Genomic DNA, 14,427 nt, shown 5'->3' with positions numbered 1-14,427 from the left:
ATGTGCTATATGTGTGTGTTGTCAGGAGAAGCGAGTATGACATACAAGCTGGAGGACACCAGTCTGAGGCTGAAGGATGAGATGGACCTCTACAGGAAGATGATGGACAAGCTGAGGCAGAACAGACACGAGTTCCAGAAGGAGAGGGAGGCATGCAGGAGGTGGGAGGAGGGATACACACACACAGGACACACGCGCCACACACACACACTTATACTTGCGTGTACACACACTTATACACCCTTTTAACTGTAGTGTGAAACGAAAGCTCATGATGCCTCTCCCACTCCTCTGAACTCTAGTAGCTGAATGTTTGTATAGAATACGTTTGCACATAAACCAGTCTGCCCACTGCATCAGACTGGTCTACGTGGCTATCCCAGGTACTCTTTATACTAAACAGTCTTCACGACAGCTACCACATATCGTCCCTGGTTGTGTCCCTCTCCTGCAGTTGATTGAGGACCTTCGTCGGGAGCTGGAGCACCTGCAGCTGTTCAAGCTGGAGACAGAGAAGCCTGGCCGCGGCCGCAGCTCCTCCTCTGGGCTGACGGAGTTCAACGCCAAGACCAGAGAGATGGAGCTGGAGCACGAGGTCAAGAGACTCAAACAGGTGGGCTTGAGAGCTAGTGGCTAATGCTAACTCTATATGAATGCATTGTTACTTCCTCTTTTGGGGTATTTGCTAGATTTCATTGGGCAAGGACTAACAGGTGGGGCCAAAAACAATCTTTCACGTGTTTTTTTTTTTTAACACACGTCCCCCCTCAATTCCACCTCTAAGTATACTGTATGTGTTGTATATGCCACCACTATTTGCTGGTGTGCGAGTAACAGTGTTTCTGTGATAGTCTAATGCTGGAGTATCAACGAGAGTGGCATACACTAGTCATATCTATCTACAGTGCGTCTTATCTACTGTAAGTGTTGTCCTTTCGACTTCTTAGATAGTGTGCCATTTCTAGGTAGTGAATACAGTGATATCTGTCTGTCAAGGCAGTGAATTAATTGTTATTGTTCCCCATCCTTGTTACGAGCATCGGACCTAGTATAAAACATGAGATAAGAGATCAAGATGAAAGTGTTTCTAAGATGTCCTCTCAGACAAGGCAGAGGCTCGCTACATGCAATGCGAGACATGCAGTTTGCGGTATTTCATGTGTAAAGATTTGATATTCTACTGTAGGCTCTTTCTTGCCTTCGGTCAGTACACACTGTCAAACTGACAGTAACGCTAGGAGAGTAATCACAGTGCCTCGCCTTGCCTGCAGCTTTCATCTGGATCTGTCTTTCTCTCTCTCTCTCTCTCTTTTTTCTCTCTCTCTCACACTAGCCTGGTTGCCATCTCTGCTCAGCGGTTACATTTGGCAAATGACAGGAGTGGCAAGGGGTGGAATGTTAGCTAAAAAGACTGGTACCCAGACTATTTTCTGCAGTCACAGGCTTTGATTCAAAGTTTAAACTACAAGGCTGGAAGAGAAACATCTCTAATTGGTGTTAGGCAGATATGTGATACCCTTTTTCTCTTTTCTCAACACTTTTAGATCAAATGGTGCTTATCTGAAACTCCHTATTTAAAACACTCATAGGTTACTATTTCAAATCTGTTCTTTTATAATAGCACTGTTTCATATTTGAGAAAGGGTTCAAAGGAGAATGCAGATCAGCTCGCTGATGTGATAGTATTCCAAACAGGGATGAATGAGTCTCTTCCCTCTCATGTCTCCCTGTGCTCCTCTTTGCTCCTCCTCTGTGTGTCCAGCGGTTTGTCTCGCAGGACTTTCCTCTGACCTCTGACCTCCGCCACCTCGTAGTATCCGCTGGGGCACGCCTCCGTCACGGTCAGACGGTAAACAAACCCACTGTTGTTTCTTGTGAGCTTTAACCTTTGACCCCTCCCATTAACCACAGCTAATATCACCACCATACAGCGCCTATAGAGCTTCACCCCTTGTCGACACAGGGCGCAGTTTGTGCCATAACACCGTGATAAACATAATAACCCGTGTCCTGTCCTGTAGGTGTTACTGTAGATGTAGTGTGTCGGCTGCTGTTGAAATCGAGAGATGGTTTGTCGTGGGTGTAMTTGTGTGAGGCTTCAGTAGTCTAATCTAACAGGCCTTGCCTACTGACACAGTGTGGATGAAGTGGGGCGCTTGGAYAATTGAGATGAATCTCATCAAGCTGTGAGCCCCCTCTAAACCCATCGCTTCAGTCTGCCAAATCAAACTATGACACTCATCGCTCTCTCTCTCTCTTTCCTTCCCTCCTCTCTCCCTCTACTTCCCCCTCCCACTTCTCTCTCCCAAACTCCCACCCTCCCCTCTTTGTCCCTTCCTCCCTCCTTCACTCCCCACACCACCTAACAGGAGAACCTGAAACTGAGGGAACAGAACGACGACCTGAATGGTCAGATCCTCAGTCTGAGTCTGTATGAGGCTAAGAACCTGTTTGCCACCCAGACCAAGGCCCAGTCGCTGGCTGCCGAGATAGACAACGCCTCACGAGACGACGTGAGTTTTTCATTCATAATGCTAATCATTTGATGATTTGGTCATTTCGGAGTAACCCTGCAAGAGTAACCCCATTGACTCAGGTCATAGTACACATYGWATTTAGACAGTAGGCATGTATGTGATCAGGTTCTTAGGCGTGCAGTAGGTTACATTACTYTCATAAAAMAATGTATTGCTGGTGTAACCGTTCTGATGGTATGGTGACCACGCTTGTCTGATGAGTAACCTTGCCTAAGACCTGAAGAGTTTCATTCTGCATGACATCGGGGTTAGCTGGTATAACCAGATAATGGCACCACCATATCTGATGGTAACATAACATCAATTTGATATTTGTTCCACAGTTGATGGAGGCCCTCAAGGAGCAGGAGGAGATCAACTTCCGTTTGCGGCAGTACATGGACAAGATTATTTTGTCTATCCTGGACCACAACCCCTCCATCTTGGAGATCAAGACCAACTAGAAACCACGACAGAACCCCACCGGGAATGGGAAAGGGAAAAGAAGACTAGCCAAGGTGGGGCCTGGGACAGCTGGACATCATTGCCCCCTGCTGCCCCAGGAGTGGAACTGTGAACTTGGGTGTATTCATTGGGCACAAAACAGAAGAAAACAGACAAATTGGGAGGTACTACCTGGACTTGTCCAATTAGAAACACTAGTTTTTGTGTTCRGTTGCTAAACGTTTTGCTACGGTGTGGCCTAATGAATATGCGACTGGAGCTATAGGGGATTTTCTGTGTTGACTACTAAAGTTTTGGTACTTCACCATCATACTTCTGTTCTATTCTGTGACTCATCAACAGATGTTGGTATCTCCCTCATGTCTCCTTCATGCACTTTCTTCTATGTTCTCTATTTTTTTCTCACAGCRTCATCTTTAGTCTTAAACACAATCGAGATGAATTATTACTGGYAAAAATAATTATACTGGGCAGGTGCTTTGAATATGTAGGGCATTACTGYTTGTTGAACACTGGATATATGTACTCTAGTGGTGTGTGTAGAAACAATGTGAACACAAACCTATTSATCTMCAACAGCGTGTGTTGTAGCCATAGGGGAYGATAGGTACAGAGAGAGACTGGCAGATAGACAAACAGAGATCTTTAGCTTCCAGACAACCCTATGCCCACTGTTTCCTTAAAGTTGATCTGTGTTTGATCGCTGAAGACCGGTATGTGGGCAGAGGCATGTTGATGAAGAAAGTAAAGCAGCACGTGTTTCTGTGCGTAAGAAGAGTGACAGAAAGAGATGAAAGGAGGGAGAGGCGAGAGAAAGTATTGTACAAGCATCTCCATGTCAAAAGATATTGGCMTTGACTCAAGAAGATATCAGTCATGTGAAGTGATAATGAGAGGCAGCAGAACTTGGTGTGATGGAATGCTTTCAGGAGGATGGAATGGCTTAGTGAAGTCAAAGAAGGAACAGGTGAAGTGTATCGGTCAGTACAGTACAGAGGAAGATAAGAGAAGAATGCCTTCCTAGGGAACTCTGAGATGACAGTACAGTATGATCTGTGTAGAGTAATACTGTATGATAAATCCATATAGTAAATCTCTAACTCACACAGTGAGTTGTTAATTGGCTGGTTGAGAATTTCCGGATGCCAATTCCTCTTAATCATCATTATTTTCTACTCAGACATTCTGTTGTAAGTCTGTCTAAATAAGTTGGTTAGACCTGGGATATCTGCTATGAAGGATGTCCCATTGCATAGAGCTGCTATAGCTACCCACATAAAAAAAATACTATAGTATACTATGGTATATATACTATAGTATTCACTGTAGTGTTTTGTTGACTTTTTATCTGACTTACGGAGTCCGCAAAAACGGTGCAGTGAATACTGTAGTATTTATTGTAGTATTTACTGTAGTATTCTGTATTATACTGTAGTATTTATTGTAGTAGTTACTGTAGTATACTGTATTATACTGTAGTATTTACAGTTAACTATAGTATAAATACTGTAACAATCGAAAACTGTAGTATATACTATAGTAATAKTGTATTGTTTTTGTGGATTGTAGTATTTACTGTAGTGTTTTTGCAGACATTACTGTAGTATTTACTACATTGTTTTWGTTTTATTATCTTTGACATAGAAATGGAGGCTTTCTCCTTCAGGAAACCTACTGGAGAAATACTAAAAGAGCAAATTTTCCATAACCTGTAGGTAGGACTGGGGTCTAAACAMATTGTTCAGAGCTTCTGCTKTTTTCTATAACCTGTAGGGAACACACTACATGGTCTATACTTGMCATGTAGTTTTCTGACTTATGGGTGGTACAAATTGCGATATGGGGGACGGGAATGGGCAGGGTATATGCAGTTAAGATACTGTAGTATTTACTACAGTATTTTTTGTGGCTAATACTATAGTATTTARTATAGTTTCTACAGTATACTATAACATTCTATAGTAAGTACTACTGTACACATGATCAAGGAATACTACAGTGTGTAGTATAGTATACTACAGTTTACTATAGKATTCTATYGTAGGTACTTTAGTATTTTATAGTATACTGTAGGATTTTTTAATGTGGGTATTAGCCCACTAGCCTATATGCTTTATATTTCTGTGTCGGACACTGCCACTCCCCTCTCCCTATATCCACACTGAACAAGAGACWAACCCTGCCAGCARACAGGGCTGTCAAGTCAACAGCATAACAATGTACAAGCACATGAATGTAACCCAATGGATGTGAATGTACAGAATGCTTAATGCATTCTGCATAGAGATAGATACAGTATTTATCTCTATGTTATTCCACATCTCAATGTGTTTTATGAATTTCCTCTGGGTGTTAAGCCATGTCAGTGTGGCTCATTGAATCATCCCTATCATATCTATATAAGATACTGTAGTATACTGCAGTATATTCATCAGAAGTTCACTTACTGTAGACTAGAGTTTGGTACTAATAAGACTGGAATAGCAATCATACTGGTGTCTATACAGAGTATATGGGTAGTGTTTGCCCTTTGGCTAGTATACTGTAAATATCATCAATGTCTCACGTAGCTAACATTCTCTCTGTTAAAACCTAATGGGTTTTTGTGTACAAATCTACATTTTGTTGAGACAGTTTTCAAATGTCATACAGTAGGCCTTTGCTGTACTACTGTATTCGAGAGGACGTTGATAGGCAAAGGGGATAACCTGCTGTAAATTAAATTGCTCTAAACGTATGTTTTGCTTCCTTGCACAAAAATATGTTGTTTTTTCTTATTTTTGCATGTTTTCACCTTTTCTGGTATTCGTGCCTTTAAAACACTTATCTATTTTTCTTTTTCTTAATATAGCTATGTTGTTTAGACAACTTAATAATTAATCTTTTTACTGTTGCTTTAAAAAAAATTGTCTGAACGATGTTCATGACTTGTACATGTTGTACAGAGATACTTTAGTTAGGATTTGTATTGTGCCACTCACCACACTTTTACAGATGAGACCACAAAAATACTATTTTATACAGTTCTATCAGGAAATGGCCAGGTAATCAACTCTAGTTMATAAAACTGTTACAGCACAAGTTTATTTTGTATTTTTTTCTCCCCAATTGCGTYATATCCAATTGGTAGTTACAGTCTTGTCCCATTGCTGTAACTCCCGTACGGACTCGGGAAAGGTGAAGGTTGACAGCCAGTCCTCCAAAAAACGACCCTGCCAAGCCGCACTGCTTCTTGACACACAGCTCGCTTAACCCGGAAGCCAACCGCACCAATGTGTTACAGGAAACACTGTACAACTGGTGACTGGGATGGAACCAGGGTCTGTAGTGATSCCTCAAGCACTGCGATGCAGTGCCTTAGACCGCTGCGCCACTCGGGAGGCACAGCACAAGGTTTTTTATTTAAAAACAGATGAGCATTGGGGGAATATTTWGTTTTTTTCTGTTTCTGCGGTAACCTATCTATGAATGCGGTGTCCATTGCTTTTCAGATCGCTTTGGTTTCTGCATCCTTTCAAAGTATGTTGATATGGTTTCCCGTTTTCCTATACACTAAATAAACTGCTGAGAAATATTACTTTTCTCTATACCATACCAACCTGGCACTACAAGGTTTACATCTACAACCTTGAAAGATTCACTTCACACAAATTGAAATGAAATTGAGATACATTGAGAAATGTCTTCAAATTGAGCGTTGACCTCGTCCTCATGTAGAAGCCCTCCTATCGTTTGAGGAGATGTTGACCAATGGCATCCCATTTCAGACAGTGCAACAGCCAATCACCTGTTGAGCACTGTCACAAAGTTTCACTTGCAACATTTTAAATAAACTCAAACGTTTCCCATTTGTGTGCTCCTAAATACTTCCTAACACAATGAAAGATGTAGTSTCCTACTCTTCAAGATAGTGAGAGGTTGGATTTTTAAAGTGCACAAGGTGTGGCATTGTGGCAATAATAATGGCTTGGACTTGTGATATCTTGTTATTTTCTGTTACCTTGTTTCTGTCGTCCTAATTCTCTACCACATACCATTGTTACTCATACATTGAAGCACTGTACTGTGTGTGGCTGTAAGTAGGCTACTACTTATGATATGAGGTCTTATCTGCAATTGTGATGTACAAACAACTTTAAGCTGTAAATAAAGAGATTTTCCCTGGCATGATTACAACCTGATGAATGCTAATTTCAGAAATGAAAATGTCAACTTCTTACAGTATGATCAAAGGCATACTCTGTCCTGTTTTTGGAATAATAATGTTTGCCATTGAGTCAAACACTCCAAATGCAGTAAAAGAGGTTTGCTACAATTGATAAAATGTGGTCCTAATGTSGGATTTCCTGTATAGACATAACTCTCTATCTGCAGTGTGCCTGTTGTGGATCCTCTATCTATGCTGACCTAAATCTCAGCCCTGAGAAATGACTTGTGGGACCCAGAGAATTCTCAAAGAGATGGAAATGATCTAGATCAGTGTACTTCAACACGTACATTAAACCCGTGATTCATACTGTGTCAATTGATTCAAGATTATGATGGTGGGATGGGGCACTAAAACTTGTATTATATGCATGTTTCAATAAGTTGTCCTACAGAGAATACATAGGGTTGGAATGAAGAAAAAAAAAACGAATCAGTACAAAATAATAAACCAAGCAGTAACCCACGTGGATGTCAGAACAGAGGCGACTCCACTGTGCGCTTGAACGTTTAACACTGCATTCGAAGCCCACGGGAGGTAAGTACGAGGAATTGGTTAATTAGCTAGCAATTTACCTTACCTTGATTTTCTTTTTAGAATTGCCCTTTCTGAAACCCAAGTTTATGTAGTTACATTGAGCTGTTGAGTTTACATGAAAGGGGGAAAWTTATATGTTAATTGATGCTGGAATAAAGTGAGTTTGATTGATAGCAAGCGACGTTCGCTAACTATCGAACAATCAATATATTAGCAACCGGAAGACTGTTCATTTAGCAACGTATGCAGTATTTTGTCAAATGTAGCCTATTGCTATAATCCATGTTGTCGGTTTAATTATTAGTGAAGGAGGACTTGCCTCGTCAAAATGTGTGGCAGCAAGGTGATATCGWTAGTGCAAGCTTTCTCTATCTAACGGCTGGGATTTTGTAGAATGATGCTGTGAACCAAAAATGAATGAATCTTTCGTTTTTATTGTTGAAATTTGAATTTMATCATATTCGAAGTAAATAAATGTTCAACAGCCGACGCCAATCAATCAATTTTTTGGGGGGGAGATTACATTACAGTGACAACTTCCACAGCATATAACGTTACTACTTAAATGTGTTGCTATCTATAGGCTTGCTCACTGTTTGATGGGAAATTTCCTTTTGCAAAAGTGTCAAACGTTATTAGTAGTGCTTGACTTGGACCGAAATGGGTTCCTGCCCTGTTTATATTTAGGTGCTCCACAATACTTTTGAACATACATTCTATAASAGGTACAGGAGCTCAAACAGRAGAACATTTGAGGTGCAGCTACTCYGCTCTGGTGAGCTCCTGCCCAAGTCAAGCACTGCTTATTAGCTGATATGACAACATTTCTCTGTGTTCATGCTTTTCTCTGCAGGCCTACAGTAAACTCTTGAGGGAGACCTGTGACAGTGGACCATGCCCCAGACAACGAGTAACCCCCCGGGCTTGTGCATTGGTGCCAAAACCATTCCAGAGAGGAAGCAGACATATTCATGCAATGGTATACTGGACCCTGCTCCAGGGCGTAGGTACAAGCAGGCCTATCCTTTCAGGTATAGGTGGAAATTGAGGAAGAAGTCCCCCCAAAAAACGCCGCCATTGCCACCAGCCCCACCTCTGCCACCATATGAGGAAGAAAACTGGGAGGAGGAGATYGGAATCMTTGAGACATATGGATTTGCTCCATATGGTAAGGAGGGGGAGAGATACAGTGGGGTCTGGAATTATTGGACCACTTGATAAAAATGAGCAAAAAATACAGTTTAATATAAAAATACTGAGCTATATTGTATGAAAATATTATTTTATACTAATACAATTGCTCAGAGAATGGGGGGGAGATAGGGGTCAAAATGATTGTATCCGCTGTTTAATACTCCAGCAACCTCCCCTTTCGAGGATAAGGAAACTGAGCATTTTTCTCAAATGTTTTATGAGATTGGAGAGCACATTGGGAGGGAACTTAGACCATTCCTCTATACAGAATATTTCCAGATATTTTATAACCTTTGTCTGCGCTTATGGACTTCAATTCACACCACAGGTTTTCAATGAGGTTCAAGTCCAGAGACTGAGATGGCCATTCAAAATTATGATTCTGTGGTCAATTAARCATGGATTTTGATGTGTGCTTGAGGTTATTGTCTTGCTGGGAGATCAATTTGCTGGCAAGTTTCAGCCTCCTGGCAGAGGCAACCAGGTTTTTGGCTAAAATGTCATGATATTTGGTACAAGATCCCCAGGACCAGTGAAAGCAAAATAGTCCCATAACATCAAAGATCCACCACCATTATTTTACAGTAGGGATGAGGTATTTTTTGCATATACATTGGTCTTTCTATGGCCAAACCCACCACTATTGTGCGTTTCCTCATTTCTCTGTTTATATAGTACATCAAGGACTACCGTTTAGGACAGTGGTCACCAACCTGTCGATCCCGATCCCAAGGAATTCCTAATCGATCGCCTTGCGTTCCTGTTTTTTTTTTTAAATTCGTTTCACGCTGTTTGTAGTAGGTGCACTTAATTCAGGTGCCCTGCGCGCCGGGAAGTCGACGTATTCCCATTTTGAACCATTTCATGTGTCTGAAGGTACAAACTCCACCTACCCAGCGACCCCAATCAAGTGCACATTATTTGGCCTACAGCAGGCCAATCAGAACTCAGATCACCGTGCAGCTTCCATGAGACGATAGAGAAGCCTGAGCAGCGTTTCTTTCTGGTTCTGACGAGAAAAATAAAATACTGTCTGGGGAGGTTCACTTCTGCACATCTAATCCAGTAAATGTGGAGGAGGATTTAAAATGCGGTGTTGCCTTGTTAACGTCCAAAAGCAGAAGTTACGTCATATTTGTAGCACTGGTGCTCCTAACTTCAAAAAGTAAGAAGAACCAGACAAATGGCTGTCCTATCATTCTTAATTGTCATCAGTTGTTACCTTGATGTAGAACGCATCACTAGAGAGTGGGAAAGACATTACAATTGATTTTTTTTTATTACTTTTAATAATTGTATTCAAAAGTGCAACAGCAAACCTATTTACATATGTAATTTTGTTTTGGACAAATAAATGTAACGTACAAAACAGAATTGTTGTTATATATATTTATACACTTTCGTCAGTACTCACAAAACGCGCTTCTCCCTATCCACTCGCGCTACAAAGTGTGTGTGTGTGTGTGTGTGTATATATATATATATATATAGGTGACTTGACATTACCTGTATTGTATTTAAAAGTGCAAATAAAAATGTAATTTCTAGCTCAGTTAGCTCTAACCTGTGACCGGCTTTCTGTCTCTGATTTTGTGGCAGCTCTTTCCTCGATGTATTTTACCCAGCAATTGATGTGCTTTTGGCTGAAGTTATGTTTTAGCAACGACTCGTGTTTTGTTTTACTACAGGGTCCAGCAACCTAAGTCTTTCCTGCTTTCATTACTCCACACTTTCGTCAGTACTCACAAAACGCGCTTCTCKCTATCCACTCGCGCTACAAAGTGTATCGATAAGCTTGCATTGTTATTATTAGCGGCMTGTCTTTTTTTCATATCGAGTAATATTTAACGTTCTTTGGTCATACGAGTAACAACATGAATTGGCGGATGAGGCAGAAAGAATGAAGTGAGTCTCGAGTTTCGCCATCGGCTGGAAGACGATAATATGCAGGCATCATCAGTCCAGTAAAATATATTTTTAAAAAGCGAATTATTTCAATTTATGCTCACCCAGCGGTGCTGTTCATAACAAGTAATACATCAAATGATCTAATATTACCAGTGTGATCATATACCTCAAGTTTTGAAACATAATACAATTGTCTGAGAAGAACAACATTGTAATGCCATTGYCAGGGCAATTCAAGCATAGCCAATATGCTGTGATAATGTATTGGGCTATAGCCTACTGCATAAACCTCATAGGTTAATGTAGCATAGGTTTATGTTTTTTATGTCATGTTTAAAAAATATATCTGAGCAGTAGATCTCGGCCTGCATATTGACTCAAAGTGATCTCAGCTCTGAAAAGGTTGGTGACCAGTGGTCTAGGACAAGTTAGATTCAAATATTGGACTCTATACTGTATGTAACTTACTGCCATTACTCCCAGGTCAATAACAATGTATCCACATTACTAGACAATTGGTAGTGCAAGGAAGGGACCATTATTTATTTCAGACCTAATATCATATCAAGTCTTGTCTTGTTCTCTTGGTTTGTATAGAAATGTTGTCACATTAAAGTTTTGGCATCACTAACAGTGCAACTTTATATATATATATATATATATATATATATAATTTCTCTACTTAGGACTTATTCATGTAGGGTGGTGCTCAGTAATGCCAAACTGGAGAACACATTTTGCTGAAACAGAGGTGCTAGAGGACTTCTTCAGTAAGACTTTTATTTTTATTTTTTTATTTTTGCTATATCTTGAACTACTGAAGATTTTCAATGGGCTGCTCGCTACAGAACATTTAGATATCAATGTTATAGAACAGACATGCTTTTCTGCCATGCTGAATAGGGAATAATGTCCGTCTCTAATACAACACATTTATATCTGCAGCATTCAAAGTGTTGCTCCTCCAGAACATGACCRAGGACTGTGTTCAGTAGGTTAGAAAATGTTTTTGAGCTGAATGAAACTGGTAGGGAATACTTCAATGAGAACACAGATTTCCGTTGTCCGTTTCAATATGTTTTGCTACAGTTTGCCCAACTGAACACGAACTAGAATTGCCATGAACCTTCTGTTCCTCTTTTCAGGCCCAGAGGATGTGGATAGAGTGGCCCTACAGAGGTTGACCCTGAACCAGACCCCCTGCCCTCCCCTCCCCCAGACAGCAACCGACTACAGCCCTGCCACCCACCACCAAGCTCCCGTCAAATGGGTCCGCCAAATCATCCGCATCGTGGAGGAGCAGTTTGTCGACGCAGAGGATTGAGGTCCGGTGTGTCCCGATACACTTTTTATTAGTTAACTCTTTAATCGTAAGCTCTTAGGAAMGATTTTAGTTGGTTTCTCAGGTGTTTAAGTTCTACTTGTTCCTTGGTTTGTTGTTAATGAATTAGGATGTCATATTTGTAGCCTAGTGGGTCACATGCGAACACTTCATGATTTTTTTTGTGTGAATAATTTCAATAGATGTGTAGTCTAACTCTTAACTAAAAGAGAAATTGTAGTTTTTATCTTATTTTTAAATACTTTTGTTTTAAAAGCAATCAACTGATATAGGCCCATGTGTTCAAGTGTCACTCTCCTTTTAAAATCAAATGTGTTAAAATGGAGAGGGCACAGTGCAAGAATAAGTATGTTTGGATATATTCTCAAATACACTTACCTGATTGGACTGATTCTGAGCCCATGGAGAGCAAGAGGTCAGGTTGCCATGACTACAGCAGTAAGACACAACCCACTGGGCACAGATGTCAATTCAACGTCTATTCCAAGTTGTTTCAATGTAATTTCATTGAAATGGTGTGGAAACAACGTTGATTCAACCAGTGTGCGCCCAGTGGGAATGAAATTCAGCTTTTGAGATCCAAGATATCTTTAATGCAAATAAACCATGCATTTTAACAATAAAACTCTACACTGATGCTTCATTCCCACACTGTTTTTGTTGTAGTGGTAGTAGTTCAGAAGAGAAAATTGTAYCATTAGATGCCCACTAGGTGGCAGTGTTGGTTAAATATTACATTCACCTCCATTGCGCTGAATTCTTTCCATGCAGCTCTGGGTTTATATAGTGGGTTCATTCAGTTCACAGGCCCCGTTCAAATACTCAAAAAATGCATCCTTCCTTCCTACCTTTCTTGAAAGTAATCACAGATCTGAATTGGTGAAAACAAGAAGGAGCTAACCTTGCTGTGGGCCCGGTTTCCCTAAACCATCTTAAGGTTAAGTTCATCGTTAGTACCTTCGTAGGAGCAGCGTTAAATCTCTGAGCTGTTCAGCAAAACTCTTGTTATTAACGTTGAACTTGAAAACGCTTGTAATGTTAATGGCTGCCTCAGACCACTCATAAAACACTTAAATGTATTGTTAGTGTGTAGCCCAAACTGTTCGGACGCTACAGACAGAAGTTGGCTGATCGGCTCTACCGACTTCAGACTAGTCCCAATACGCTTGTGGGGGTCGTAGAGCAAAACGAAGAACACCATCGTGTTCGTGAGAGTCATCTTTCCACAGAGGGATCATAATAGTTTGTAGGCCAAACCGTTCAGACACTACAGATGGGATTTTCGGGATGTCCCATGGCCTGACACACAGCTCTAGCTCTGCCACCTTTCATCGCAGATGATGGATATCGGCGGATGTGGTGGATTGAGACGCATCCAAAGCAAAAAACAACATATCCCTAGTTTAAACTGACAGGTTTTGTTGGGGATTTTGTTATTATGCTAACGTGCGCAACGATGTGACAAATCTGTGTTTTTTTTTGCCTATTTATTGGGTAAGCATTAGAATAAGCCGCCTCAATATTGCAGCCGTAGTTGGTAATATCTCTAGGAGCTGAGCCGTCGTCAACATTGTGAAATAATTATAATGTTAAGGTAAGACTTTAATGGAGAAAGCTGYTCCGAGAGCAGGGCTCCCTTTCTTTCGATCCAATCAGTAACGATGCATGCGCCAACGACGCACTTAGAGAACGTTCTTTCRGCGTGGTGTTTTGGGAAAAGCATGTTACGTCTTCGGCCGTTTTGTAAGAAAGATGCATKTTTAAAACACTTCTAAGCCMAAATTACATTGCTATCGTGGAAACCGGGTCCAGACCTATCCAATAGCAAACCGGGTCCAGACCTATCCAATTTCTAATAAATCTGTCTTTTACCTCAAGGAAACAAGGAAGGAAGGACGCATTTCTAAAGTAAGAGTACAAGGCCCACACGTTCACTTGCCAATTTACATGACTTTCCCTAGTATCATTCACAAAGACAGTTCTTTTGATTAGCAAAAAATTCAATTATTTATTGTAACCTATCTGATTCATGTAATCTAACATGACTTAGTGGTGTGCTTTGTCCTCAGATACTAGGTGTTAGAAGATAAAGGGATGATAAAATGCTTTGGAATTCTCTGCTCCGTGCCAGTAYCTGATGTAGATGAATTTAAAACGAGGCTCCTCCGTCTTTTTAAAGTCAATTATTTAAGATTGGATCWATCGCCATCAAAGCAGACCACTTTTGATGTGCTTCTATAATCATCTGTGAGAACTTT

The 14,427-nt window shown here is 40.7% G+C and overlaps 1 non-coding gene and 1 pseudogene across 1 annotated transcript; one reads left to right on the top strand and one right to left on the bottom strand.

Moving 5' to 3' along the window:
* Window positions 1-7,157, top strand: part of LOC112067976 (rab11 family-interacting protein 4A-like) — a 68,010-nt pseudogene extending 60,853 nt beyond the window's left edge.
* LOC112068040 (U7 small nuclear RNA) lies at window positions 4,630-4,684 on the bottom strand. Its single transcript, XR_002893505.1, has one exon. It is a non-coding gene; the product is annotated as a U7 small nuclear RNA (small nuclear RNA).
* Window positions 7,158-14,427: the final 7,270 nt, after the last annotated feature.

The sequence above is a fragment of the Salvelinus sp. IW2-2015 genome, unplaced genomic scaffold, assembly GCF_002910315.2.
Source record: "Salvelinus sp. IW2-2015 unplaced genomic scaffold, ASM291031v2 Un_scaffold19, whole genome shotgun sequence".
In the NCBI taxonomy this organism is placed as follows: domain Eukaryota; kingdom Metazoa; phylum Chordata; class Actinopteri; order Salmoniformes; family Salmonidae; genus Salvelinus; species Salvelinus sp. IW2-2015.
The sequence above is the reverse complement of the archived record's forward strand: the minus strand, read 5'-3'. Positions and strand labels throughout refer to the sequence as shown.